This window comes from Vulpes lagopus, chromosome 8 (genome assembly GCF_018345385.1).
Source record: "Vulpes lagopus strain Blue_001 chromosome 8, ASM1834538v1, whole genome shotgun sequence".
Classification (NCBI taxonomy): domain Eukaryota; kingdom Metazoa; phylum Chordata; class Mammalia; order Carnivora; family Canidae; genus Vulpes; species Vulpes lagopus.
In genome coordinates this window covers 5,973,325-6,000,038 of record NC_054831.1, presented here as the reverse complement: position 1 = coordinate 6,000,038, position 26,714 = coordinate 5,973,325, and the positions used below count along the sequence as shown (strand labels likewise).

The 26,714-nt window shown below is 42.0% G+C and overlaps 1 long non-coding RNA gene across 2 annotated transcripts; it reads right to left on the bottom strand.

The window, feature by feature from the left end:
* Positions 1–13,442: 13,442 nt before the first annotated feature.
* On the bottom strand, positions 13,443–26,497 carry LOC121497595. Of its 2 annotated transcripts, XR_005989515.1 has the most exons (5): positions 26,253–26,497; positions 23,753–23,930; positions 22,587–22,745; positions 19,842–19,920; positions 13,443–15,137 (listed from the first exon to the last, which is right to left on the bottom strand). It is a non-coding gene; the product is annotated as an uncharacterized LOC121497595 (long non-coding RNA). The 2 variants fall into 2 exon arrangements; XR_005989516.1 differs by lacking the exon at positions 23,753–23,930 and having other exon boundaries at positions 26,189–26,497.
* Between the last annotated feature and the right edge of the window lie 217 nt (positions 26,498–26,714).

Below are 26,714 nucleotides of genomic sequence, written 5' to 3'. Positions count from 1 at the left end.
AAAGGAACATCCATGGAGGGCAGGTGTGACTTCTTTAGTGGTCACAGCAGTATATTAACCACACAAAAGTAATTTAAATATTTCTGTAATCTGCCTTCCCCAAACATTTTTGCCAACACATTTCTTCTGGAAGGAGAAAATAGTAAGAAACAGACCTTGGCCTGAAATAGTCAATCCCTGCTTGGCAGCACTCATGGGTGCTGTAGTGGGAGTCTACTGGGTCATGTATCTGTCAGAGAAACTGATTTGTAAATGTGTGCATGGGGATTGTGCATGCCATTCTCCTCATTGAGCACAGGCACTGCTGTTCTCTCACTCAGCCTGTGCCTTCTCTACGCAGTCATGTTCCCTGGGCGTTAGAAGATCAGCAGGAAGAGAAACACTTAGCAGCAAAAATGGGCTCATCCACCTTGGCAACAGCAGAGACTTCAAAGATACAAACTGAGCGTGCAGGACCCCTAAGCTCCATTCACTTACTGAGAGTGCAGGACCCCCAAGCTCTGCTCGCTTACTGAGAGTGCAGGACCCCCAAGCTCCGTTCACTTACTGAGAGTGCAGGACCCCCAAGCTCTGCTTGCTCACTGAAAGTGCAGGACCCCCAGGCTCTGCTCTCTCACTGAGAGTGCAGGAACCCCAAGCTCTACTTGCTCACTGAGAATGCAGGACCCCCAAGCTCTACTTGCTCACTGAGAATGCAGGACCCCCAAGCTCTACTCACTCACTGAGAATGCAGAACCCCCAAGCTCCGCTCACTCACTGAGAGTGCAGGACCCCCAGGCTCTGCTCTCTCACTGAGGCTGATTCTAATTCCTTCAGGCCAGAATTCATGTGAGAGACTTTCTATTAACCAAAGAGACTTCTTGGGTTTCCTTTGATCAGCACACATCTTTCCTCTCCCAGTTCCCACCTCTATAGAAACCCTGGTGCAAGACAAACAGCAACACACCTCTCCCTAAAAATGTCATTGTGCCACTCTGAGGCTGGCAGCGGGCAATTTTGGCCTCTCTCCAGAGACAGGTGTGATTGGAGCCAATCTGGATGAGGTGACTCATGTGCTAGGGAATCATTAGCAGTGTGGACGAGCATAACAATGTTGTATTCTTGTGAGCCCCTGGTAACATGCACACCTCTCTATGGAGGGACATTTACCTCCCTTGTCCCTTCACAGCTTGGGTGAAAAATTGCCCAGAGTTCCAACATTTAACATTCTTTTTCATTTTCCATCCTGGAATGTCTCGGAGTGGCTTGGCTTGTTGCCAACGCATCACACACCACACCCTTCTTCCCTTGTCCAGGGGACATGTGCAAAGAGAGCTCTACACTCACCTTTGGGTATACTCAGGTCTCACCTTTGGGGCTGCCTCAGCCTGAAAATTTGCTGGTGTCTTCCTCAAGCTTGGGACAACTTCCCAAGCTGTTTTGTGGGTCTTCTGTTTTGCTATTTTCTGTCCAGACTACAGCAGGAGATTTAATTTTGATCCTAAGATTAATTTTATATACATTTCACAATACATGGTTTGATTTCTTCGGTAACTATTGGGCATTAGAGGCTCAGGAGAAGTGAGACAAGGACAAGGTAAGAAACATTCCACAAAATGCTTTGCACTGCAGATGCCAAGTTCTGGCCTTTTCTTTTCTTTCTTTCTTTCTTTCTTTCTTTCTTTCTTTCTTTCTTTCTTTCTTTCTTTCTTTCTTTCTTTCTTTCTCTTTCTTTCTTTCTTCTTTTTTTCTTCTTCTTTCTTCTTCTTAAATACTTTATTTATTTATTCATGAGAGACTGAGAGAGAGAGGCAGAGACATAGGCAGAGGGAGAGGTAGGCTCAGTACAGGAAGCAGATGCAGGACTCAATCCCAGGACCCCAGGATCATGCCCTGAGCCGAAAACAGATGCTCAACCACTGAGCCACCCAGGCATCCCAAGCTCTGGCCTTTCCAAATGAAGCTCAGCTTGATCAACTCTGAGTTTTCTGGACTTTCTCTTTCCTTCTTTATCTGTTGTCTTTCCTCAATACCCATCTTCTCCTTCTCTAGGCTGTGGTACCTTCTTCAGTGCTTCAACAACCCCAGGAAAGGCAAATGAGGATTTTTACATCTTGCTCAACTGTCCTATGGGAAGAGCTCTGTTTATGTGAATGGTAGATTTTAAGGAGGGTCTGTGGGGCCCGCTGTGGAAGAGTATGGGTAGAGTGAGAAGGAGAAGCCCAAAGGGGCTTCAGCTGGGGCCGCAGCTGAGGTGAGCAGGCTTGGGGGCTGGGTGGATGGGCTTTAGGTCTCAAGACACAAGGAGCCTAGAGTCCTCTGGTCTTTTTGGAGATGATTGGTTAGACTTCTCCAGAGTGGTAGCCCACCACCCTTGTTATGTTGTATAGTTTCCTATGGTTGCTCTAGCTGCCACTCAAGGGCAAAAAACTTTGCAAAGTCAGAAGCCCAGCTGCAGTTGCCATGATGGCAGCTGTGGCCACTGGTCCATGCAGCACATGAAATCTTTAGCTGAGTTAAGGCAGTGAACTGCAAGAGGCTGCCAGCATCATATGCAGGCAAGTGAACATTGGTGGTCAAGAGAATTAGACACTTTGGAGGGATTATAACCTCCACCTCACTCTGGGAACTTTGAGAGACTGAATCCCAGATTTAATTTGCGACAACCTCCACCTCCTATGTTCCCTGGCTAGAGCCATTTCTACAGAACAGCAAGATGTCTCTGCTCTATCTCTGAACTGTCATGGTTGCTGCAGTCCTGATTCCACCCACCAGCTCACCTTGCCAAAGGAATGGATCCCCCAGTGTAAAAGCCATCCTCCTGGAGATGCCAATAGGCAGAGGGAGAGAAGCTATCCAAAGCTGCTCATTATTTTTTTTAAAGATTTTTTATTTATTTATTCATGAGAGAGAGAGAGAGAGAGAGAGAGAGAGAGAGAGGCAGAAACACAGGCAGAGGGAGAAGCAAGCTTCATGCAGGGAGCCCGACGTGGGACTCGATCCCGGGTCTCCAGGATCACACCCTGGGCCGAAGGCGGCACTAAACCATTGAGCCACCTGGGCTGCCCCAAAGCTGCTCATTCTGATGGATTTGCCAATAGAATTTACATGAGACAGCAAGAGGTCAGTGAGAGAAGCCATGGTTCTGAGACCCTCAGATTTCTCAAACTCACATGCTTGAGTTGGGATATTTGTCCAAGCCCCACATTTCTTTTGTCTTCCTTCCCCCTTTCAACTCCATTCTCATCTCTACCCTCCATGTTGCAAGGTCTTCTGCATCGGCCCTGGCAGGCCCCCAGAGCTGATTTCTCCCTTGCCCGGATCAGTAGTCTTCTCTCCCTCTTTGCCTTCTCATGCCCTTACGTGTGGGATGCAGCATAGTGTTGATCCCAACGTCTGTGTTGGTTTCCATGCTCTCTTGCCTTGGCAGTAGATTGCTTCAGCCATTCTCCTTCCATGTTCCAAATCAGGCAAAGTATCAAACATTTATTTTCTATTGTACCCGAGTCAGTGTTCACATGAGCTGAGGTTTCTCCCCACTGTCCTTTATTGTTTTGTTCTGTTTGGAGTGCAGGCCTATTTTATTCCAAATGGTGTCTATGCTTTTCTAAAATATGATTTGAATTTGACTGTTTTACCATAGTTAATGGTCAGCTTTTTCAGTCAATATATTGCTCACTAATATGTTCGACCTGACTGGATCCTTGGGCTGGTGACAGGGAGGAAATCCCTTTTATAAAAAGATCCTGAACCAATGTCATGGGGCCAGCCACATTGAGAGGGTTTGGGTATTTATAACTATATTTGTTTCCTATTGCTGCTGAAACACAAACTTTGTAGCTTAAAATAACACAAGTGCATCATCTTGCAGGTCTGAAGGTTAGAAGTTCAAAATGGTTCTCCTGGGATAAAATCAAGATATTTTTAGCAGGACTGTGTTCCTTCTGGAGTCTCCAGAGAGGATTCATTTCCTTGCCTTTTTTGGCTTCCAGAGGCTGTCCTCCTCGTTCACTGGCTTATAATCCCTTCTCTGTCTTCAAAGGACAAAACTCCAGTCTTCACTCCCGTCCTTCATGGCCCTTTCTGGACCACCCTGCATCCGTCTTACAAGGAACCCCGTGATTCGTTGGGTCCACCCAGATATTTTAGGATATCTTCATCTTGGGATCTTTAACTTAACCACATTGGCCACATCCCTATTACCTTATAAGGTAACACATTCACAGACCCTGGGGATTAGGATTTGGACACATCTGGGGGTCCATTACTCACCCTACCACAAAAACCAAATCAAACAGCCAAATAGCGATCATTTGTATGAGGCAGGCACTCTACATGGATTGCGTCATGTAATTCTTAAAATAACCCTATTGGGTACCTATGACTATGACCATAATTTGACCAATGAGGAAGGCTTGGCTTAGAGAAAACTTATCCTATTGCTAGCAAGAGCTTACATCTCAGCTCTCTGAATTCTGTTTTCCCTTCCCTAAAAAAAATTTTAAAAAGTAAATAAATAAGTAAATAAACCTTTAGAAAGTTAATCAGTGGGTCTGACGTTCTCTCAGTAGATATGAAGCAAAGGCTAAATTGTTGGCCTGATGTGCCACTTTGGCCATCAAATGTTGCCAGTGTGGCTTCTTACAAAACCATTGCAAGCCCATCCTGCAGACCCACCTACCCCTCAGATAAATGTACATTAAGCAACTCTATAAGCCAAGCCAGGGAGCATGGTTCTCTGCATCAGCTACAGAGACTGCGTACACCTGGGGGTGGGGAAATTGTTTTACCCCAAAGCTCTGTGTTAAACACTCACGCTGTTGCCTGTCTATTTAATTCTTTTTAGACTGAAGGCCTGGAGTTCCTGGTTTATGAAATTAGATGAGGAGCCAGGTTCATTCCAAGTTTTCTTTTGCCAATGACCTTGGCATTCTTTCTTTGGATATCCAAATAGACACTCCCTTGGCTTTGACTCAACAGAAAACTGGCATCCCTAAAAGCCAAACAAAACCTACCTCAGAAGAAAAAACAAAATTAGTGAGCAGATAAAACATCTGAGCCTTATTTTTCTCTGAACTAGGATGTGGCGGAGGTAATGGCTTTGTGGGTAAAGTGGAGGAGGGGAAGAAAAATGAGCTTTCTCTAGACTCCCAGCTGGTTCAGGGTGCTCAGAGCCAGAGGGCACTAGGTGGCAGACAGGATTTGCTAAGCTTGGCCCCTCGGGCCTGCGGTGAGGAGGGCAAGGCAGGTCCTCTTGGCTAACTAGGTCACAATGAAATTGGGAAATGTGTGTCGTTCTGTGCCCAGAAGCACAGGGGCTGTTGCTGCTTTGTCCAAGACAGCTCTGTGTGGTTACAGCCACTGTGCAAGGCTGCTTGCTCTTTCCACCCTTCCTTCCTCTCCTTTATCATGTGTTCCCCTGCTACCTCCCTTCAATGGGCCATTGTCTGCAGAGACATCAGCTGGTTTAATACCTGGTGACTCCGAGGGTGGGTGTCCTACTGCTTCTCATTCCAAGGCACACATCAGGTTAGGGACATCTCATTTTCAACTCTCAAAGTGAGTTTTTATGCATGGCATATAATTGGTAATTATATTATATTATAAATGCGTATTACATACTAATATATATATGTTAGCACATGTCTTATGATACAGGCAAGACTCTAAGCTGAGTATCCCCACCTTCTCTCCCATCTCAGAGGTGCCTGGGGTTGAGCCTGCAATGGGGGAAGGGGATGGCCATAATCTTCTGTTCTTACACTGGAAGCAGAAGGGGGGGACGAGACAGTTCAGGGGGGCTGGGTAGCTTTGCCCTGGGGCCTAGCACATGGTAAGTCTGGTTCTTCCACTCAAGGCTCTTTAGAAATAATGCTCTGTGCTCCTTTCTCTCCTGGGTTCCTTTGGCCTGGGCCTGGAGTAAACATAGGTCTACTCAGAATGGTCCCTGAGACCCCTCACTCATCCCCAGAGCAACCTGCATCACGCCTCCCCCTCCTTCTCCAGGTTCTCTTGCCCATCCATGCAGCCACACTGGTCTGATGTAAGATGACCCCATGACAGCTGCCCTGGGTTCAGTAATGTTCCCTCAAAACTCATGTCTATCCAGAACCTCAGGATATGACTTTATTTGGAAATAGGATCTTTGCAGGTGTAATTAGTTAAGATGAGGTGAAGCTGGATTCAGATGGATCCTAAGCCAGTGACTGGTGTCCTTATGGGGAAACAGAGACACAGAGACAGAGCAAGGAAGTCCATATGACGACGGAGCAATCATTGGAGTTTTGTGCCTAGGAAACCAAGGAACGCCAAGGATTGCCAGAACGACCAAGAATTAGGAGAGAGGCCTGGACTCGATTCTCCCTCAGAGCCTCCAGAAGGAACCAAGCCTGTCAACACCTTGACTGGGGACTTCTGGCTTCCAGGGCTCCTTCATTCTCTTAACTCTGCATAGGAAAGCGGTGGTGGGGCCTTTTCACATTCACATTGGTTCCCCAATCCCGTTCTAACATCGTATTACAGGCTGTACATATGTACATTGCTGAGGTAGGACCGCGTAAAGTTTATAGACTGCCTTTCTGACTAATTGTAATAGATTGAATTGTACCTTTCCCTTCCCCCAAAAGACATATCTTCCCAGAACCCATGAATATGACCTGATTGGAAAAAGGGTCTTTGCCAATGGAATTCATTTAAGGATCTCAAGATGAGAGCATCTTGATTTTAGGGTAGGTCCTAGATCAATGACAGGTGTCCTTTCAAAGAGGAGAGAACACAGAGACACATAGGAGAGAAAGCCATGTGAGGACACAGGCGGAGATGAGAGTCATGTAGCCCCAAGACAATGAATGTCTAGAGCCACCAGCAGCTGGAAGAGGCAAGGAAGGAGTTTTCCCTGGAGACTTGGTCAGGAGCATGGCTCTGCTGACATCTTGGCTGATACCCTGGTTTCAGACTTCCAGCCTCCGTGAGTGTGAGTCAATACATTTCTGTTGTTTTAATCCACCCATTTGTGGTAATTTGTTATGATAGCCCTAGAAACCTAAAACATGAATTACTTTATAAACATTTTCATGCTACTAGCTAGTATGGTAATTATTTTTAACAGCAGCACACTATTCTATAGTTTGAAGAAGCCAATCAATCTTCTATAGCAAGATATTTAATATTTTATTTATTTATTTTAAAGATTTTATTTATTTGAAAGAGAGAGGGAGAGTGAGAGACAGCGAGAGAGCACCAGCTGGGAAGAGGCAGAGGGAGAAGCAGATTCCTTGCTGAGCAGGGAGCCCAATGCAGGGCTCAATCCTAGGACCCTGGGATCATGACTTGAGCCAAAAGCAGACACTTAACCAACTGAGCCACCCAGGCACTCCCATATTTAATATTTTAAAATTGAACTAACTAAATAGCAAGGAATTAAATTCACTTAAATATACATTTTGAGTATCTGATGGTGTCCTTAGGAAGATCGTCTAGAAGTGGAACTACTGGGCAGCCCTGGTGGCCCAGCGGTTTAGTGCCGCCTTCGGCCCGGGGTGTGATAATGGAGACCTGGGATCGAGTCCTGCATCGGGCTCCCTGCATGGAGCCTGCTTCTCCCTCTGCTTGTGTCTCTGCCTCTCTCTCTCTCTCTCTGTCTCTCTCTCTCTCTGTCTGACATAAATAAAAAAATAAAAAATCTTTACAAGTGGAACTACTTGGTCAAAGCACACACCCTCCACTCACATGAGCCTCTCTTGCAAGAAGCTGACTGCTCAAAGCCTGTAATTTCTGTAAATATTATTTTACACTAGTTGGTATAGGATGTGTAATAACTCTGACTCATCTGTAGGACAATGCTTACAAATACTGTCCTTGTGAGCATGAAATATAATCCTCTGAGGACCAGTAACCCAGCACTTAGCCGTCCATGCTTCCCTCTGATACGTTTTAATCAACATTAGCTCATGTCCGTCCATCTCGGTGTCAGACATGTATTTAAAATATGTTTCATTGTGCTTTTTCTTTTATTGGTCTCCACTCTAATAGCAAAGCCCTGGGGCACCTGAGTGACTCAGTCAGTTAAGTGCTGCCTTCAGTTCTGGTTGTGATCCTGGGGTTCTGGGATGGAGCCTGGTATCAGGCTCCCTGCTCAGGAGGGCATCTGCTTCTCCCTCTGCCCCTGCCCCTCAATTCATGGCCTCTCTGTCTCAAATAAATAAATAAAATCTTTTTAAAAATTTAAAAGAATAACAGCAAACCCTTAGCTATAGCCAGTCATTCTTAAGCAACCAGAATATAACAGTTGCATGGGCAGCTCACTCCTCAGTCCCCAGGTTTGAATAACATGACCATACTGGCTGCCACATGTAATGTTAGCCCAAGAAGTCTGTGGGCATCATTGTTCTGAAGAAGACAGCATGGAAAAAATCACTGAAAAATGTATTTATCTGGAAGCAAAGGATTTGTGATTCAACTTGTATTTTGCTAACATCAAATTATTTTTACCTCGGGAATGTTTTCAAGTATCAATTCACCTTGGTCACATATCTGGTCAATGAGGGTAATGCGCCAAAAAAACCCTCTAAGATTCGAGGATTCTATTCTCCTGCTAATGTTTGAAGGGCCCATTTGAAGGGCATTGGCATATTCATTGCTAAGTATTGGAGCAAATGTATCTGAGCCACATCAAGCTGTCCTATGTGCTCAAAGGTGATACCTGAAGTCAAGCTCTTGCCAAAATAACTATCACAAAGATCATGGCTGTATTAAACAGAAACAATTGTTCTGGGAGCCTACCTCAGTTTTTCAGGTGAATGAAACATTTTAATATTATATGAACTACCATCTTGACACAAAAGGTTATAATTAAAAGCAATAAAATAAATCATATAATCATTATCAAACTAACAATTGTGTCTCATTTGTAAATTTATAAGAGACTGTGGCCTGCCATAAACTTACAAAATGTGTCTATGTAATTCTGACCTGGAATCTGAAAATTACTTTAAAAATTTAATGTAGAGAGAAGCTGTTTAGTATAATTAAATACGAAGATGCCTTAGTTGTTTGGCCAATAACTATTGGGCAATGCTCCTTCTTGATTCTAAGAAAGAAACACAACACACATGCACATCCACACACCCAGGCACTTAGGCATGCATAAACACACGCAGCCACATACACTAAAAAGTTTGCAACAGATGCAGACCAGAGCCTCCACCTTCCTCTTAGTAACTTATGCCAATGCCTCTACTTTAGGAAGGGGTAACCACACCATGCATCTTGAGGAAAGGTGTGTAGCCATAAAGCTATCATAGAGAAAGATGACAATTGCATGTAACACCCTTTTAAGGTTGTGGGGAGCCAATAGATATGGGTCCTCAGGCTGCTAGTGTGCAGTATCACTAGAAGATCTAGGGTTGACTCGTTAAATTATTTCTCCTTAATATTATGTTGCAATCTGGTTTCCTTCATCTTTCGAAGTTTTGACTTGTTTATGTCATTTCATAAAGTTTGCTGGGTCTTTGGAGTTGGGTAAGCTTCAGAGTAGAAGTCTTCTGTCCTCCTGGAAACCGAATGCAGAGTGACCACAGCCGGCTGGACCACCCAGTGACCGTTTCAGAAATGGGCATGTGAATCCATTCCAGTCAGGGACAAGCAAGGAAGAGTGTGCTAGAAGCTGCTGGATATGTCTTCTTGTGTTATGGGTCTTTCTTCTACAAAGATGAAGTTGACACAGAGAAGAAGGCATTGCTAAGAGAATCTGAGGCATGGAACCAGGGCCAGTAAGTTCAGTTCAGCCCAGGCTGATCCTATACCTGCACTTCCAGAGCCGATCCATTCTTTATTGTTCAAGTCGTTTTGGGCTGGCCATTATGGCAGGGAGTTGTGTGATACACTATCACATTTGGTTCATCTCATTTTATACAAGAAACCAGAGCCCATTAGGCCATGGCTTCAGAGCTTTGCTCAAGAACATCAGCTGCTTGCACAAAGACCAGCAACCAGGGCCCAGTCTCCTGATGACCAGACTGCAGCCCGTACAAACTTGAGCAGACCTTGCACGTACTTTTTCAAACGTTGTGCTTTGCTGCATCAATGGGCTTCTCTGGTGAGGGTCTTTAATGATCAGAGAAAGTATATAAAGTCAGCAGTGCTTGTCTGGGAGACCATATCTCGATGATCCAGTTTACTGAGATTCTTCTTAATCCTTGCTCACGCACCAAGGTACTTGCCTAATGAATAACATTTTAGAGTTTTGATATTGATGGGCAAGCTAATTAAGATTCCTCTTCTCCAATTAGTTCTTGCCTTTTGATTAGGATGTTTCTGCCTGTTGCTGTTGTAATGTTCAAAAAGGGATTCAGGTTCCTGAGGACATCTTGCACACATACCCACTCTAGCCTTTGCCTTGTGAAGAAGAAGAGGAGAAGAGGGGCTGCAGACAACGTCCTTCCCACATGCTTAGACTTTTTTCAGAGAGATGTAGATCCTCCCTTCTTTGTCTCTCTCCCCTTTGTGGCTTAACGTTACCCTACTCCTGATTCCATCCCCTAATAACACACCTTTTGCTATTGCTGTTCAAGGCAATATATTAAAGGACAGAGGTCCAAGACCATGAACCAGGCAACATGGTTTTAACACTTGGAAATGACCATGTACGGGTCATTCCCATGACACCCTGAAACACTTCGCATTCCCAGGCTTCTCCTTGCTCATCTGAATATGAGGACCACAACACTCTCCAAGCACACCTCCTGCCCAAGCTGCTTGGCACTCCTGGTCTTGCTATGCTGATCCATTAGTTCATGGACACATGTTGGGTGCCCACTATGTAAAAGGCACATTGCCAGGGAGGAGCTATAAAAGTAGATTTTGGAACATTATCTGAGGGGATCTTGTAACCATTATAAAAATCCTCATTTGGAAACTACATCAAACATTTATTTCTTCTTAAACTACTGTCATCGCCCAGGTCCATAAACTTCCCAGCTGTCCTATTACTCACATCAGTGGTACAAACAAAATGCTATCCTTTTCATGCTCTGCCACCTTCCTCCACTGAGCAATAATTGTGTCAACTGGAAATATTATAAAGGTCATCTGGCTGGGGCATTTATTCTACATTATGCATCATCGGGTTTTACAAGAGATTGACATCCCTGACAATTCTCACTTTTTGTTTTGTGTCTAATCAGTCACACATGGATCAGGAATAACATAAACCTTTACTCACTGTAAAGAAATCATGGTCAGATGAAGCTTGTTTAATTCAGAGAATGGCATCATGTAGTTAAAAGCCTCCTTGTATTTATTATGGCTTGAATTTTTTTTGGTCCTTCCCTCCCCATCAACTACCAAAAAGAAAAAAAAAAAAGATATGTGAGGTCTGAACCCCAGTGCCTCTGACTTATTTGGAAATAGGGTTACTGTAGATGTGGTTGAGATGGGGTCGTGTGGGAGTAGGATGGGTTCCCCATCCAGTATGACTTGTGTTCTTATGAGAAGATGGCCATGTGCAGACAGACACACAGAGTAGGGCCTGCGTAGGTGGAGGCAGAGAATGGAGTAATGCAGCCATGAGCCGGGGAACACCAGGGACTGCAACTACCACCAGAAGACAGGAAGAGGTAAGGAAGGATCCCTTTTCAGGTTTCAAAGAGTGCATGTCTTTGCCCACACATTAATTTCAGACTTCCAGCCTCCAGAGCTGTGAGCGAACCAATTTCTGTTGTTTAAGCCACCCAGTTTCTGGAAATTTGTTATGGCAGCTCGAGAAAACTAATACCATATATATGTTTATCAGAAGTTTGGGAAGCAGAAGTTTTCCAAATGCTGTTGTGTTACGTATCTGTTTCTGTGTGACAAGTTACTTCAGTTTTGTGGCTTAAAGCAACACAACTTATTATCTCACAGTTCCTATGGGTCAGGAGTCTGGGTGTGGCTTAGCTGGGCCTTCTGTTTCCCCGTCCCTCACAGGTTGCACTTGAGTTGTCAGCCAGGTGTGAGGCTGAGTGCTCATCTGAAGGTTCAACTGGGACAGGGTCAATCATAGACTGATGTTGGCATCTGGTTCCAGCTGAAGGACAACAGAGGAGGCCCGGGCTCCTCATCCTTTACTTTATGAGAGCTTCTTGCCGTCTGCCTCATTTTGCAGTTCTCGCCATGGAGACTGCTCATACCACGGAGTGTTAAATAAAATGTGTCTGTATCATCAAAATTGTCTACAGTAATCATTCTCTAACATATACTAATATGAACTGAAGTCTCTGGAGACACAGAGAGGGTGTGCAGCATTTTGAAGGGCAGCAGAACATGGTACTCCAAAATACATTTCTTTGGCATAAGGATTATTTTGAGCTGATTATTTTGAGAAATAGAAGACCCAGGAAAAACTCTGAATATGGAGTTGAAATTACCTTTTTTTTAAAGGGGAAGTGACCATGTATAAAGGAAATCTCCATTTGTCTAAGTGTCTTTTTCTCAGTACCAGGAAGAGAAGGATGGCTCCAAGTCACAAGAAACTTCTTTCAGTGGAGAAGTCACCAGTCAAACCTGCATAACATCCTTGCCCTCATTTACCATGGCTTTCCTAGCAACCTCTCTGTGACTGGCCTCCCCTACCCCAGCTCATATCTTTCTTCCTTTTGTCTCTAGCTAAAGATGGTATCTTAGGTAAAGATGGTATCTTAGGCCACCTGGGGAGTTGCTCACTTTTCCTTGGGTATATCTCATTTATATGAGGTATACATATTAGTCAACTTCAGTTTGTTTTTCTCTGTTCATCCGTCTTTTATTTAGCTGCCTCAACAAAGAACTCAGAAGGGTAGGGGGAAAATTATCTTTCCTCCTTTACAACTCCCTAAGCTTATTTGATTGGACTTCCCCTCCCTTTCTGTTTTGGGGAACTTTCCAAGGGATGCTTTGGGAAGTGCTAATCTAGAGTTATATTTTACTAAGTAAAATTTAAACCCACTACAGTTGCTTGTTCTGGCTCTGGAGTTCAAGGAAGATGTGTTCTTGGCATTGCAACTTGGAATTCAAGATTCATTTTCCATGAAACAATGCAGCTAGATGTAGTTGAAATAGTATGATTAGAGCTGTAATTTGGGTGTATGTGGGTAAAACAAGCTTTTGTGGACTAGTCTGGAAACCAAACCACCAGGGATAGAGCTGTCACTAGAGAAGAATCCACTCGGGGTTGCACACAGATTAGAAACATACATGTGGAATTCATCCCAGGCTTCACTGGGGAGCTGACTGCATTGGAATTCTTGAAGTAAAGGTTTTTATCAAGCTGAAAATATGCACCCATTTTTTGAATGACTGAACCTAACATGAATGGTTTTTACTTGTTGCCAACATATGTGCCTTGAAATCCTGAGATGTTATTTCTTATTGAATTTTTCTTAAGAATTAAAAAAAAATCCCAGTAAATGTCTTACAATTATAATCAACTTTAATTACTTGTTGCTATGGAGTTTTGCTTGGTTACAAATTCTTCATCTGCTGTTCCTAATTCAACTCAAATTTCAGCAGCTGAAGGGATAGTCTGATTCTAATGAGACAATACATATATTTTTTAACAGGTTTAGTCTTCATTCCAGCAATGCCCACCCAAGGAGTGCCAAGAAAAGAAAATGTGGGAGGGGGGAGATTTTTTCCTTCTACCTTTCTAGGTCTTCTGACTGGTCTCATAATCAAATTAACGTAAGACATATTAACAGGAGAGAAACAAATTTAATTATGTAGGTAGGGGTCCCCTTAAAAATATAAGACCTGAGGACAAGCTGGACAACTGAGGCTTATATGTCATATTGAGCTAAGGAAAGGGATGGGGCCTGGGGCTTCCAAGGGGAAGAGAGCAATTCACAGGAATTTGAGAAGATCAGATGTTTGGTAATCAGATGTTTGACCTGCCATGTGGATAGGTCATTAAGATAAAAATGTGAGCTCTTGGTAATAGATCTCATTCTGGGCTACGGCCCCTATCCAAATTCTTTTAGATAGTTTAGAGGAGAGATGAAAGTTTTTCTTGAGTCTGCTGGGTCTTGATTGCCTTCAATTTAAAATAGTCCACATGCCAAAGTGGCACACGCCAAAGGGACACTTCTTCTGAACCCCTTCTAAAACAAAACAAGAGAGAGCGATACTGTGTAAGCTATACTACAGATCTTCGAGAAGAAACATTTAGAATGTTTTCTTTTTTCAGAATGGAGATTTTTTTTTTTCATAGCAGCTTGAGAACAGGAGAAAAGCCATTTGTCAAAGGATTCATTTTAAAACTCAAGCTGTTAGTTGGGAGGCAGGATCCCATCAGAAATTTTATGCTAACTTGTTTTTTTCCTGAAGAAAACAACCATTTGGTATTGGTCAAAATGATTCTGAAAATCATATTCTATTGTTTGGTGGAGCAAAGCAAAACTCAGTGCTAGACCACGCCAGGTGAATTTTACAAAATCTTTAGAAAACAGAAGATACTGTATCATATAAGAGTAAAATTGACCTGCAACAGTGCCTAGGGCTTGTTTCAAACACTTAATCCACACCATTCATGAAAGCTGAACATTTGCCATTATAATTTCTCAGATGCTGTTCCGTCATTTTGGAAGGGAAATGTGGGATGCAAGTTGAACAATTTAGAGGTGGAATGGTAGCATTTTTGAGGCTTAATTCGGGATGTTGGCTTTGTAATGTGTTTGCATGGCTATGCTGATCTGTTTCCCAGGATCACCTTTCTTGTGTGTTACTGGTTCTGTGGGCCACAAAGGACATTTCTGGAAGATTCTGAGGGCACAGGGACACAGTTGCCATTCTGTAGATCTTGCACATCCCTGAGCAGCTGATGGACCTCTTCCCTCGTTGACATGAATGAGCATCTGGGCCTCCAACCAGTCCATCTTCCCTTGGATGTCCCTTCATCTTCTTTGGCTCTTGAGCAAGGTGTGTGCATTCAGCCCCATGAGGAACGGCCAGCTTTTGCAGGACACCTGCCTCATCAAGGTTGGAGGCACTTGAGTCTGCCAACTGTAGGCTTCTGCTGTTCTCTGAGGAATAGCCATCTGCACGTCCTTACGGAATTTGGATTAATCTCTTCCATTTTACATCAATCTTCCCTTCTGACTTTTGCCCTGTGGACTTCAAACTCCAGCATCAGATGTGAAGATAATGGCCTTAAAGATATATAAAAACAAATATACATATGAAGATATATAGACACATGGTGGTTCTGGGTCTCTGAACTTTAATTGGTACACATGCCTGTCTAGAAATATCAATAAATGAAATATTGAAAAAATAAATACAATAAACCATCAATAATTATTGAACTAGAAAGCAGGTGTATGAATATTCATCCTGCTATTCTTTCAACTTTTTGTATGTTTGAATTTTTCTATATACATGATTTGGGGAAAGAAAAAATAAGTTGTAGTAATGAGCAAAGTTTATAGATTTTCAGCCCAGAAGGAGTAATGTCATAGCAAATGATTTTTAAGTTAAATTAAATAATACATTCATTCAATGAGTATTGAGATAGCATTCAATGGAGGCTGGCCTGTCCTATGTGCTGAAGATTTTTTTTTTTTTTTAATGTGCTGAGGATTCTATGGCAAACAAGAACATCAGAGTTCCTGCTCTCATGGAGTTTTCATTCTAGTTTTTCTTAAACATTTACAATTAATTTACAGTCTTACATTTTGGGCCCTCATGGCCACTCTTGATATCAATGAATAATGCAAGACAATGATATCCATGAATAATGAATAATGCAAGAGACAGATTTCCTCTACTCTGAAGACTAGCCATTACCTGACCTTCCTTTTTTTTTTTTTTTTTTAACCAACTGGACCCATGCAAAACCTCAATATCTCTCTGTACATCACCTTCTTACCTCATGCTTGGCATGATCAGTAACTTTTTTTGGTTATCATCTTTCAGTTTTACATAAACAGTAAAACTGACCTAAGCAAAGCAACCATGGTAGTTGCCAAGGTCCCTTTTCCTCAGGGGCCAACATCTAAAGTTAAAATATTAGAGCACTGCTTTTGGTTGGAGATGGTGGGTAGATAGCAGGCAGATGTATTGCTGGATCACGGATACCTGGATAGGAAGGTAAGAAGGTCATGTACAGAGAGATATTAAGGTTCTGTGCAGGTAACATTTTTGGGATCCACCTCTGCTTAGGAAATCCAGTCTTCTTGTTGTGATAGCATGTCTTTTGATTAAAGATTTTAAATGTCTTAGATCACAATATGTGGGGATTTCTCCTTTTCCTCTTTAGCAAAACCAAATGGGAAAAACACACCTATATAGCTTGGAAAGGAAGGAATAAATGAAAGATTAAACTCCAAATATGATATTTAAAAAAAAAACACTCAGTTTCCACAAACTCAAAATCAGAGGAAAAATTTGTGTTATCATTGTCTTCCCATGAATTGTTTCCAGTTCAGTAGCATTGTCTCCCTTGTCTATTCTATTCTGGGGAGGAGATGTGATGAAGACAATAATTCATTAATAGATAGTATTCAGGGAGAGAAAGACAAAGAAATGGAGTCTTTTGTATAAGATTGCAATAGTGAAAATTTAGAGAACTTCTTCTCTAAAAGAGTGCCTTATTTTGGGTCTCTTTGCCTTGAGATCCATTCCTTTTCCAATCCCTTCTATGTTTGTACCCCAGGGGGTCTGAGCCCTACAGGTGACACCTCCCAGGCTTCCTTATGTGGTAGATGGAGTAATGACTCTGCAAAGATGTCCATGTCCTAATCCTCAGAACCTGTGAATATATTTCTTTATAGAGCAAAGGGGACTTTGCAGATGTGATTAAACTAGAGATCTTGAGATGGAAAGGTTCCCCTTGCTCATCCAGGTGGGTCTGTATAATCAGTAGAGTCAGAGAAGAAGTTGTGACAACAGAAGCAGAAAGTTGGAACAGGGCAACCCAGGTGGCTCAGCGGTTTAGCGCCGCTTTCAGACCAGGGCGTGATCCTGGAGACCAGGGATCCAGTCCCATGTTGGGCTCCCTGCATGGAGCTTGCTTCTCTCTCTGCCTGTGTCTCTGCCCCCACCCCTCTCTCTGTCTCATGAATAAATAAATAAAATCTTTTAAAAAAAGTTGGAACGGGGAGAAAGAAATCTGAAGATGCTACACTGCTGACGTTGAAGGTCGAGGAAGGGACTGTGAGCTAAGAAATGCAGGGAATTAGTTCTAAAGCTGGAAAAAGCTAGGAATCAGGTTCTCCTCTAGAACCTCCAGAAGGAACCTGTCATTTCAACACCTTGACGTTAGCCCAGTGAAACTGATTCTGGACTTCTCATCTTCAGAATTTTAAGATAATAAATTTACGTCACTGTGTGTTGAAAGTTTGAGTTGATTTTTTTCGGCAGCAATAGGAAAGTAATACATTTATTAACTGTCTTCCTAAAGGATTTGACCAATGGGATGCATTGTTGAGAGATTGGAGGGTGAGGGAAGGGAAAAGCCAAAGAGTCTCTTCTCTTCTATTTTTGCCTTTGGTGATAACACCAACAGGGGCCATATCTCCTCCTTGGATCCAGCTTAGACCAGCCATACCCAGCTTCTAGCACAGGACACCACCTGACAATGGTATCAGCTTCCAGCTGTTGCTAATTTCTGGGTTGCCTCACTAACTCCTGCTGGATTTTTTAACAAAAATTTCAAATGATGACAAAATATATACTTGCAGTGATTATGCATATGCAGTGATTTATATATACTTCAGCAAATTTCTTAATTAAGATCCCTTCCCAGGGACCCCTGGGTGGCTCAGCGGTTAAGTGCGGCTGCCTTCAGCCCAGGGCCTGATCCTGGAGTCCCTGGATCGAGTCCCGCATCGGGCTTCCTGCATGGAGCCTGCTTCTCCCTCTGCCTGTGTCTCTGCCTCTCTCTCTGTATCTCTCATGAATAAATAAATAAAATATTAAAAAAAAATCCCTTCCCAGTTGTATGGCCCCACCTCCAATTGCAGTGCCATCACAGACCACACCACTATTTTATCAAAATCTACTTGACTTGTTGTAGAAATGTCTTTATAACCAATGTGATTTTAGTTACCTCTTTGTTAAAGAGAAAAAGCATCAACAACTTGCTATGATTAAAATGCTCTTATCATCTATTAGATTGGCTAGTTTTTATTGTATTAGCAAGCACATTGCTATACAATACTTAATAATCTTAGATAATGATAATCTCACCCACGACATTTTACCTGTTCTTATTCTGTAATAGCCAGTCTCTACATGGCCATGAATGATTCTCATCTCCTGGTATTTATACTCTGTATACTACCCTGCACATTGGATCAGTACTGGGTCTGTAGTACCCAGTAGAATATAGCAGAAGTGGCAGTGTGTTACTTTTGAGACTAGGTCACAAGATATTTTTATTTCTACTTTGAACTGTTTTTTTTTTAAATCTATTTTTTCTACCTTTTACTGAGTAAAGGATTGAAATCAAACTGTAATTGTGATTTTGTCTAATCAGCTTTTGTATCTCAAAGCTCAGTTAGATGCATACACGTTTAAAATTGCTAAGTCCTCCTGATAAATAATTAGCTTTGTGAAATATTCCTCTGTATTCCTTTTAATATTGTTTGTTCTGGAATTTACTTGGTGTGATATTAATAAAACCATTCCAGCTTTCTTTTGATTAGTGTCTTTTCTCTCGTCTACTTTCAGCCTATCTGTGTCTTTATTTTTATTTTTATTCATTTGTTTTTTTTTTTTTAAGTAAGACTCCATGCCTAGCTGTGGAGACCAATGTGGGATTTGAACCCACAACTCTGAGATTAAGACCTGAGCTGAGATCAAGATTTAAATGCCTAACAGACCAAGTCACCCAGATGCCCCTGTGTCTTTATCTTTAAAGTAGATTTATTGTAGGCAGCATATAGGTGAACTTTGCTGTTTTATATATTTGGAAAATCTCTATCCTTTAATTGATGGGCATATCAGTCAGCGTTCAACTAGAGTCAGGGAGTCGGTAGAAAATATATATTAGGAGGTTTATTACAAGGAATTGACTTATTTGAATGCAGGGTTGGGCTGGACAAATCTAGAATTGCAGAGGAGGCCATCAGAAAGGGCAGACCAGAATTACCATGCAATACTGAAGCTGCTGTTTCAAAGGCAGAATTTCTTCTTCATCAAGAAAGCTCAGCTCTGCTCTTCAGTCCTTAAATTGATTGAATGAAGCCCACCTAGATTTTTCTAGGATAATCCCATTTATTGATAGTCAACTGCTCATGGACTCTAATGACACCACCTGGATTACTATTTGATTGAAGTACTGGAGTCTGTACATTCAGGTTTTCACTTTCTAAAAAAACGTTTCCTATTAATCCATCTTGGCCGGAAATATCTAGTTCTTTGTTTTAGGATGGTATGAAACATTTTCATAAAATGGCTTTTCAATTTTTAAAATTTAACCTCATTAGAAAGAAGGAGAGAGACACAATTAAAATCGCAGGAGCAATTTTAGAGTTCTATCTTACATTTCTAACTTTAACTCACAATAACTGAAGTAGAAAATCCTCATGGGGAAATTAAGTTAATAAGCCATCACCTCTGCTCCGTTTTAACAGCCAGGTTTTGTACACCAGCAGCGAGTCTTTCAGGCTCCATGAATTCGGTTACAATTTCCACTCAGTAGGAATCTGTGTCAGGTCTCTGAACCTCTAGCTTCCATTCCCCCTTGAGCTGTGTAAGTATATTTGTAGGCAACTTAGAATTGAAAACGAGCCCTCTGCCCTCACTGTCATGATTGGCTAGGTCAACCCAAAATCTAGTAGTGCTGACAACACAGTAACTTTATTTTTTTTATTTTGAGGACCGTATTAGAAACAGCCAAGATTACTTACATGGATAGCAACAGACGAGCAACAGTGGTTTCAGAGCACCAGGCATACCACATTTCTTGGACTGAGGTTTACAATGAATCTGTAAAATTCACACACATTTAAATTTTTTTTATACTTCATACAGTGACTCTTCATTTAAATATAATTTTGATTTTTTTTTCATTTTTCAGTAAATGAAATTTTTTCATTTTTTAGTTACCTTAAGAATTCAAATGTAGTGCCAGAGGGGACTGGGGTGGGTAGATGGGCAAAATGGGTGAAGGCAAGTGGCAGATGCTGGCTTCCAGTTATGGAATGGATAAATCATGGAGTTAAAGAGCTTGGCATAGGGAATATAGCCAATGGTCTTGTAACAACATTGTATGGGGACAGATGGTATCTGCGCTTGTTGTGAGCACAGCATTATGTACAAACTTGTCAAATAACTATGAGGTACACCTAAAACTAATGTAACATTGTACATCAACTATACTTCAACAAAAAATAATTTAAAATATTTAAAGTATATTTTTATAGTAAGTGTCCAAACATTGGTAATAATTACTGATTATATATTTACATATACACTTACATACCCATATAATATATAATGATTTCTCTTAATCTGCTAACCATATTTCCGCATTCCACATTCTTATACTTGCCTTCCAAATATTTCATCTCTTCTAAAGAGAAGACTATTATGATTTCAAAATCCTCATAAATCAATTTTAGCATAACTCCTTTACTTTTATCATTTCTATCAAATCTAAATACAGCATTTCTTTTCCTTTTGGAGAAAAGAAAAATAATATCTCTCATTTTTCTATGAAGCATATTTTTAAACGTCTGTAACACTCAGCATTTGGTAAAGAAATGACAATCTAATTTATACTGATGTTCACAAGCCACCGACTCACTGGCTGCTTGTATCACTGAAGAATTGCTCAATAAACTCCCAATATTTCAGCTATTTAAAAATTTCCTAAATCCCAATTAGAACAACAAGCAATCAACATGTTTGGAACTATTGGGTAGCTTCCAGTATGATTTATTTTTACTTTCTTTTTATTGGATATTTTTAATTTGTCAAACTTTTTTTTGTAAATGCATAAATCATGTCTTATAAAAACTGACAATTGTGGTAGAGATTGCTATTTCCCTATGCAATATCAATTTTACTGCTTTTCTTTAGAAAATTCAGAGAAATAATCATGATTTTAGTCACTTAGAACAAAGATTACATTTTCCAACTCTCCTTGCAGGCAGATGTGGCTATGTAATGAAGTTCTACCAATGTAGTATGAGCAGAAGCATCAAGTGGGACTTCTAAGAAGTTCCTTCAAGTCAACTGGCTGCACTTCTTCTTTTCCTCCTCCTCCCCTTCTTCCTCCTCCTTCCTCCTCCTCCTCCTTCTCCTTTATAGCCTGGAATTCAGACTGATGGAGCTCTTGTTGTAATCCATCTTATATTATGAAGCAAACATAACAACAGAGACAAAGCATTTGGAGGGTATAGCAGGAAGACAGAAGGGTCCTTGATTATCACAGAGCTGCTATACCAGCCCTGGGCTACTGATCTCTGGCTTTCATTTTTAAAACAGAGAGATAATCTTCTATTTTGTTTTAAGCCACTTTATTTACATATTCTGTTATATACAACATAAACTAATACTAATACAACTAATATCATTTTGAAAATTATTCAATTTCTCACCAAATCTCATGGAAAGGAAATGCAAAACTATACATAAAAGAAATCTATATATTTATAGAGCAATTATACATTGGTAGTGATTAGCATATCCTTCAGGAGGTTCGTTAAAATTCCTTCCTAACTGAGTGGCCCCACCTCCTATGGGGAGTGACATCCCAGACCACACCCTATTTCACCAAAATCAATTTTGATTTTTTGAAGAAATATTTTTATAACTGATGTGTGTTGATTCTAGTTATCTCTTTGTTAATAATAACAACGTAAATATTTGCTAAAATGTCTTATAAAAACTGACAATTGTGGTAGAGATTGCTATTTTCCTATGCAATATCAATTCTACTGCCTTTCTTTAGAAAATTCAGAGAAATAATCATGAACTATTTGGAAAATATGAACTATTTGGAGTGCCTGAATGGCTCAGTGGGTTAAGCATCTGAGTCTTGGTTTCCACTCAGGTCATGATCTCAGGGTTATTAGATTGAACCCCATGTCAGTCTCTGTGCTCAGTGCAGAGTCTCCTTGAGTTTCTTCCCCCCTCTGTCTCTCTCCCCTCTGCTCCTCCCTGCCCCTCTCTCCACTCATGCTCTCTCATAAATAAATAAATAAATAAATAAATAAATAAACAGATAAATAGATAAATAAATAAATATTTTTTAAAAGAAAATATGAACTATTAGATTGGCTATTATTTTTTTATTGCACCTGAACAATATATTATTATGTATCATCTTATAGTCTTAGATAATGGTGACCTCACTCGTATATTTCAGTCTTATTATTCTGTAAGAGCAAGAAGATGGCACTTGATGGTTCTCATCCCTGTATGAACACTTTGTATCACCCCATCTACATTGAATCAGGGCTGGCCCTGGAACCCAGTAGAATATGGTGGAAGTTACAACGTGTGATTTTTGAGGCTAGATCATGAAAGGGATTTCAGTCTCTGTTTTGATCTCTCAGATCACTTACTCTGGGGGAAGCTATAGCCACACTGGAAAGGCAGCCCCATGTTGAGGTTCACATGGAGGGGAAATAACTTGTCATACCAACCTGCCAGTCACATGAGGGAGCAACTTTGGAATTTTGTTCTCCAGCCCCAGGCAAGCCTTCGGATGATTATGGACAATCAACTTTTTAACTCAACCTGATGAGAAACTCAGAACCAGAACCACTTAACCAAGCTGCTCTGGAATTTCTGATCCGAAAAATCTGTGAGAGGTAAAATATAATTATAGTTGTTTTAAGCCACTATGTTTTATGATGATTTTTATATAGCAATAGGAAATAATAGATATGCTAATGATATATTTTAGAATTTTGGATCTTTTTATAGAAATCAAACTGAGTTCATCATTTGAGCTCTTTCTTCTTTTTATCTTTAGGTCAATTACTAATAAGTTGCAAAAGCTTTTCTTTTCCTTTTTTTTTTCTTCAGAAAAATAAAAACTCAATAACGGCAAACATATACTTATGAGAAATAGATATTTTTGACTGTAAGTTTCAGGTATATTTTATTTTTCTCAACTTGTTTTGAGTGAGTAGATGGTAATTTATTACCTAGAGTCCCATTTACAAATCTTTAATTTTCAAAAGAATACCTACTCCAAAATTATCATTATTCCTGTTATAGTTCAGGTATTTCTTTTCAAATCTGCTGAAAATTTCTAGAGTTGTTCCCCCAGATTATAAATAAATTTTTTTGCACAACTGATTTTCTTATTGGCATCACAGTTGGGATGAGTAAAATGTTAAAGTGATACATCCTTAGTAACTATATTCAAACTACTGAAAATCTGAAATTCAAGGTTCTTTGACATTTTACAATTGGACTGAAACTTTTTTATATGTATATTTCTGAGAGAAGACTTCATTGTTACCCATGACCCAAATACCCTGGGTCCATGTGTTCTGATGTCTAGGCTGGGGGTCTATGTTCTGGATGTGATCCTCATAAACCAGATATAGAAGCAGGGAGCCTCTGCCTTGCTCCAATATATGGATTCCCAGCATCCATGTAATATTTTCAGACTACCTGGCCAAAAGGCACTGGTATTTGCAGTTTACCCTGGATCCACCCAAAGACCCTTGACTGATCCTGTCATCACTGGTGACAGGAGGAGAGAATTGCATCCAGGTCTCAAGTAAAACTTAAGATCTCCAGATAGAGGTAGTGAAAGTAGGTGGGTAGAGGGAGGTAAGTGATATCTTGCTCTTACTCTTGGCAGCAAGCAGTCCCAAGGTCTGCCATCTTTTGACTACACAGGGCAAGGGCTTTCAAATGCTGAGAGGCTTTTTTAGATCGAGTTCACTGCGCAGATGGACGGAAGCCCTGTAAGGTAGGCCAAGGGGAAGCTTTATCTTCTGAATACATTTTCCCACGAAGCATCTGGTATTCTGAATAAGGGAATGAAGAAAGCACAGGGCCTGTTGATGAATTTTCTACCCATGGAAACTCAACCCTTTGGAGAAACTTTGCAGTAGTGGGGGGCCAGCTGAACTTGTTCAGCCAGCCAGGAGGAGAGGCACCTCGTGATGCATAAGGAAAGTGCCTCCAGACAGGAGGAGGAGGCACACGACCGGGGTACACTACACTACACAGGTGCTGGCAGCTGCTGTTTGTGTGGACCGAGACCAGGCGGTGTTGGGAGTTAGACAGATTTGAGACTTGGTCCTGATTCACCACCTATGACCTTTTGAAAAATTTACTCAAACTCATCCTATGTCAGCCTTCTCATCTGCAAGATCAGGATGATAAAAGTCTCCACACAGAATTGTTCTTAGGACTAAATGGAGAGCGAGTCTTCTTGGTCTGACCAGCTCCGGAGGCTGCAAGTCCGAGATCAAGGCACTGGCAGACCCAGTGTCTGATGAGGGCCTGGGTCCTGGTGGGCAGACGGCCTTCTATTGTGTCTTCAATGGCAGAGAACAGAGATAAGGTGATCCGATCAGGAGTCTCCTCCTCTTTTCATAAGGGTGCTAATCCCATTCATGAAGGCTCCCCACCATCAGTCCCCCACCCCCACCCCGTCCTGACCTAATCACCTCCCAAAGGCCCTGCCCTCAGGTACCATCACCTTGGGATTTAGGCTTCAGTCTATGCCTTCGGGGGGGGGGGGGGACCCACACATTCAGTCCATAGCACAGCTGGAATATTGACCCTCCCCTCTGCTCTTCTCCATCTGCCAGGTCACTGCAGCCTACACCAAAACAGAGAGAAAGACTCAAAGGAACCTCTGAGGAAAAAAAAATTTCAGCACCAAGCCACAGGATTCTTGGAGAACCAGTTTCTCCACTCCCAGGGACTAGCGAGGGCAGCTGGCGGGGAGGGGAAGCCTGCTGGAAAGAGACCACTGGGTAGATAGAAGAAGAACAGAATCCTGCCAGCACAAAAGGAAGAAGGACCTGCAGGTTGTCCTGAGGGCAGAGCAGAAGGAACATAACAACCACTTAGCCTCTTTGAGTATGGATCCCACAACACGTCTTCTAGAGACACTTGCTGTGTAGCAGGCAAGGCCACTGGGTAGAGGGTGGACTTGGGCACCTGGTCCCAGGAATGGGATGTGAAGCAGATCCTCTCCCTCTGATCCGGTGATGATGGGATGTTCTCAGGATGGCCTGAGGGCAGCCTTGAGGCCAGAGGGATGGTGAACATCTGCCCCTCACCTGCCACCATCCTCTCTTTGCCAACACATGTGACAGATGCAGATGCTGGATGGGTCGCTCACAGACCCTTGGGTGACCTGGCTCACATGGTGTAGATATATATTCTGGGTTACCATATGTGTTGGCAGATTTCTATTTTTTTTTATTATTTTTATTTTTTAATTTTTAAAAATATTTTATTTATTTATTCATGATAGACATAGAGAGAGAGGAGGGCAGAGACACAGGCAGAGGGAGAAGCAAGGTCCATGCAGGAAGCCCAACGCAGGACTCGATCTCAGGACTCCAGGATCGTGCCCTGGGCTGAAGGCAGGAGCCACCCAGGGATCCCAGATTTCTATTTTTTTTTTAAATGATATTCTTTAAAGAAAATACTACTTGCCCTTAGCACTATCAATTTATGGAAGAAAAGACATTCTAATATCAAGGAAAACTTCAGAAGGACAACATTAAAGTTAAAGAGTATTCTTCAGGGCAGCCCTGGTGGCTCAGCGGGTCAGCGCCACCTTCAGCCCGGGGTGTGATCCTGGAGACCCAGGATCGAGTCCCACGTCAGGCTCCCTGCATGGAGCCTGCTTCTCTGCCTGTGTCTCTGCCTCTCTCTCTGTCTGTGTCTCTCATGAATAAATAAATAAAATCTTTAAAAAAAAAAAAAGAAAGTTCTTCAGATTGAAGAAATTTTGTTTTCTTCAAAATTAACTGTGTTGGCTGACTCTCTCTTTCTTCTGGGCCAGTGGAGCCAGCCTGCCTATGATGGGCGCTAGAGCAGGAGCCCCTTTGAGGAACTGTCCTTCCTGGAGAGCACCAATGGGGGAGTCCAGCAGGCTGAGCTGGCTCCTGTGTGTGGTGCTTGGTGTCTGTATGACCTTAGCAGAACCACATGCGTCACGCAGCTTCCTTCTGAGCCACATGGAGTATAAATGCCCCTCTGATAGACTTGCTCTGAGGATAAAGTGATAAAGTGGGTGAATATCCACAAAGCAACTTACCTTAGTGTCCAGAATCAGGATAGGGTCTAAAAATGACAGGTATCATCGTGTTTCATGATTTTACCTTTAAAGCATCCAACAGCTGCTGTGTTTATCCAGGAATGACTGTTTTCTCCTAATTCAACAATGTTGCTTCAGCTGGCTTTAGGCCCTTCCTGTAATATCCATGACATACTCATGCGAGCCCAAGTGGGGCCCCCATTTCTACCATGCTTCTGAGTGATCCTGAACCTGTTTTACAACTGCTTCAGTTGAACTTGATCCCACCAGTGTGACCACCCCCATTCCTCCCAGGGCTCGATCCTAAGAAATCAGGGCTAGACAGAGATTGCCTGATGACACAGTCCGATGGGGAGATGAGCCTGCCCCTCCCCCTGTGTTTTAGAGGAGGTCAGTCTGGCCCGGACCTTCTGGATTACTTGCGGTGATTTTGACATCTCTGTAACTTCCTCCCTCTCCTCCCCCTTGCACACTCTACCCCTTCCCACAGATAATGGGAAGATGATTGTGTACACACTGTGCGTTT